This window comes from Echinops telfairi, unplaced genomic scaffold (genome assembly GCF_000313985.2).
Source record: "Echinops telfairi isolate 266 unplaced genomic scaffold, ASM31398v2 ScPeMD7_5592;HRSCAF=6446, whole genome shotgun sequence".
Taxonomy (NCBI): domain Eukaryota; kingdom Metazoa; phylum Chordata; class Mammalia; order Afrosoricida; family Tenrecidae; genus Echinops; species Echinops telfairi.
In genome coordinates, this window is record NW_022109491.1 from 56,812,085 (window position 1) to 56,816,160 (window position 4,076).

The 4,076-nt window shown below is 42.4% G+C and overlaps 1 pseudogene; it reads right to left on the bottom strand.

Annotated features, from left to right (window-relative positions):
- Window positions 1-2,772: 2,772 nt before the first annotated feature.
- Window positions 2,773-3,702, bottom strand: LOC115871326 (annotated as a pseudogene).
- Window positions 3,703-4,076: the final 374 nt, after the last annotated feature.

Sequence of the window (4,076 nt, forward strand, 5' to 3'; positions counted from 1 at the left end):
CAATGAATGTACAAATATGCTTTACACAATTGATGTATGCATGGATTGTGATAAGAGTTGTGTGAGTCCCTAATAAAACAATTAAAAATTGTTTTTTAAAAAAAGAATACTTATTTTCTTCATTCTTGTACTCATCATTATTAGCTCCCTGTTTTATTTTTTTTAGCTACTATAATAAATCCGCGATTTTTATATATGTGACAGGCTTTAATCCAACATGGCTACCAAGTATTGCCACAACAGAAATACCACACTGGATGTCTTTAAATAACAGAAAAGTATTTTTTCATGGTTTGAAAGGCTAGCAGTACAAATTCAGAGCACTAACTCTAAGGAAAACCTTTCTATCTTTGCCCACAGCTCAGAAGGAAGGCCCTTCCTTATTTCCTTTCACCATCTGTGGGACCATCATTCCTTGTAGATCTAACATGAGTCTTGGCATCAATTGTTCCCTAGGCCTAGGAAGTTCCCAGCACAAGAACCCTGGGTCCAATGGATATGCGCTGCCCCTGTTCTCCTTTCTTGATGGTAGTAGCTCTCTTTCATCTCTGCTTGTTTAATCTCTCCTATCTGAACAAGATTGACTCATGCTACAACCTAAGTCAGTCCTTAACTTAACTACCAGTGATCTTGCCTCATTAACATCATAGAGGTTAGGATTAATGTGATAGGTTTTGTGTCACCTTGGCTAGGTCAGGATTGTCCCATGATGTAATCTAACATAATATACTCAACTCCATGATGGGACCTTCTGCGAGCAGCGTAGCTGCTGTGGGAGGTATAGGATGGAATTGTTTGGGCCAGATGCCGTAGAGTAGGGTCTGACTCATAACAAAATGAAACGTTGCCCGGTACTGTACTGTCCTTACAATTGTTCTTATGCTCATTGTTGCAGCCACTCTGTCAATTCATCCCATCAAGGGTCTTCCACTTTTTTGCTGCCCGTCTCCTTTACCAAGGGAAGCCTTGAATAGAAGCCCAAAGTTCGTCTGCTTCTTAATACTTAACATATAAATATATGTACATTGGTCTCTATCCCTTTCATTATAAATTGATCTACTCAAGGCCTCCCTTCACAGAACGTGTTGTTCTAATAACCTAGCACTCTTTGATACTCACCTTCGTGACACAATCGCTGAAGACAAAAATGGGTGCATAAACAAATGTGGTGAAGAAAGTGGATGGTGCTCGGCTATCAAAAGATGTAGTATCTGGGGTCTTAAAGGCTTGAAATTAAACAAGCAGCCATCTAGCAGGGAAGCAAATAAGCTCACACGGAAGAAGCACACCAGCCTGTGTGATCATGAGGTGTCGACAGGAGCAGGTATCAGGTATCAAAAGATCCAAAACAAACAGTTATATTGATGTGAAAAAAGGGGTTCGGAGTAGAGACCCAAAGCCCATCTGTAGATGACTGGACATCCCCCACAGAGGGGTTACAAGGAAGGAACGATTCAACAAGGGTCCAGTATAGTACCAACAAAACACACACCATTCCTCTAGTTCCTGAATGCTTCCTCCCCCCAACTATCATGACTCAGTTCTACTCTACAAATCTGGCTAGACCAGAGTACACAAATTGCTACACATAGAGCTCTCGACACATGGAATTCAGGACAGATAAAACCCTTCGTGCCATCTTTGCTTCCAAGGAGCATTTTGGCTGTGCTTCTTCCAAGACAATCTTGTTTGTACTTTCAATATTCTTTGCCAGCACTACCATTAAATAATGCATCCATTCTTCTTTGGGTGGAGTGAAACCTTTAACCAGGTCACAGCCCTAATACAATTGAAAGGAAGTTTCCTTGAGGGTGTGGTCTACTCCTATTTTTACAAACTGTGGAGTAAGACTTTCCCTATTTTTGCTGGATCTGGTTCTGCACCTATGTCCTCAACCTCTTTGGACTTGAGCCAATGGCCTAATAAACTCACTGCCATCGAGTCAATGCTAACTCAGAGCAAGCCCCTGTGGGTTTCCAAGATGGTAACAGTTTATGAGAGTAGAAAGCCTAGTCTTTCTTCTGCAGAGCTGCTGGTAGTTTGGAACAGCCAACCATTCAGATCACAGCCCAAAACTTAACCACTACACCACCAGGGCTCCAGCACTGCCTGTCAATCCTGGGAGCTATCAGGGGCCTGCCATATTTCTTTTTTAATTAAAAAAGACATTTATTTATCCCGTCTATATTTCTTTTTTATTATTAAAAAAACACATTTATTTAGCATCATGATCAGACTATTATATTTAGCAATCAACAGCATGGGTGCTAAATAAATCAAATAAATAAATAAATAAAAATTACATTAAAGCCCCTTGTTGGAATGCTTTACACTTTCCACAGAACAGAAACTAAAATAACCTGTTATACAATTAGTCACAAATACGGTCCTCAAGTTCTTTTGCCCATACACATGAGTAACGTCTAAAACATGTCTTCTTTGTTGCAGCTAGGCCCTGCCACCGCTGTGCTTGGCAAGTTTACAATTCTGTTGAAATCTGAAGCTTCCCCGTCACTTCTCTAGCTCTCCTCTCTTGCTAAGCTTTGTTGCCCTGGTAGTCATTTATTTATTCATTTAAAATCATTTTATTAGGGGCTCATACAACTCTTATCACAATCCATACACACATCAATTGTGTAAAGCGCATTTGTACATTCATTGCCCTCATCATTCTCAAAACATTTCCTCTCCACTTAAACCCCCGGCATTAGGTCCTCATTTTCCCCCTCCCTCCCCGCTTCCCCCTCCCTCATGAGCCCTTATTATAAATTGTTATTTTGTCATGTAAAATCTTCTGCCACTCCCATAGCCACCTTGGTTTCATGGTTTGGCAAAGCATTGATCTACACCACCAAAAGGGCCAGAGCTTCTGCCTCCAAAGTTCCCTCCCTTCATTCGTCCAAAATTGGAAGATTGATTGTTGTAATTGCCCAAATCACTGTAGCTTCCACCACCTTAGGTTGCTTCCATCATTACCAAATCCATTATAACCTTCCCCACCGCTGCCATATCCACCACCACCGCACCCGCCCCGACCAAAGTTGTCATTCTCACTAAAACCACCTTGGCCACTACCGAAGTGTCTAGAACCGCTTCCACCTCTTGGGCTGGAGGAGGCACCGGCCATCTCTTGCTTTGACAGGGTTTTTCGTACTTCACGATCGTGGCATTCACAGTGTGGTATTTCTGAATGACAATCTGATCTACAGAGTCATGGTCATCAAAAGTCACAAATCAAAGCCCCTCTTCTTGCCACTACCTCCATCAGTCTGATTTCAATGACTTCAATTTTCCCATATTGCTTAAGATAATCTCGTAGGTGGTGCTCGTCGGTGTCTTTGATGCCACCAACAAAGATCTTTTTCACCATTAAATGGGCTCCTGGTCTTTGCGAGTCTTCTCAGGAGCCAGCCCTCTTGGTTCCACAGCTCTGCCATCCACCTGGTGTGCCTGCATCCACCTCCTCCGCAGTAGAGCAGGTGACAAACCCAAAGCCCCCAGAGCGCTGCGTGTTTGCATCTCTCATCACCACGCAGTCCGTGAGCGTCCCCATTGCTCAAAACGGCTCCGTAGACTCTCATCTGTTGTTTCAAAACTCAGTCCTCCGATAAAGAGTTCCCGCAGCTGTCTGGGCTCTTTGGGAGGCTCTGACTTAGATATGATGGAGGTGGGGAAGAAAAAGCCCAAACAATGGCCTGCCATATTTCTCGCTGACCTGGGGTGCATTCAATTCTAATACCAAAAGTCTGACTTGTTGACCCTCAATTTATCCATCTTTGCCTCATTTACAGACTATCTGTGTGGCTTTGGACATGTAACTTAATCCCTCTGTGCAAGACTCTTATTTAGAAATGAGGCTAATCATACCTACCTCACAGAGTAGTTGTAGGAATTAAATTAGATGATATACAAACACTTGGCACAAGGATTAGCACTCATTCTTTACTTCCTATAAAATGGTCTCTGGTATCTGATAGCTACAATTTGAGTCCTTTAGTTTGCAGCTATTGACCAGGTAAGAGATTTCAATTTGGGAAGAAGCCAAAAGGAACAGAAAATGAGAAAGCCATCTGCAA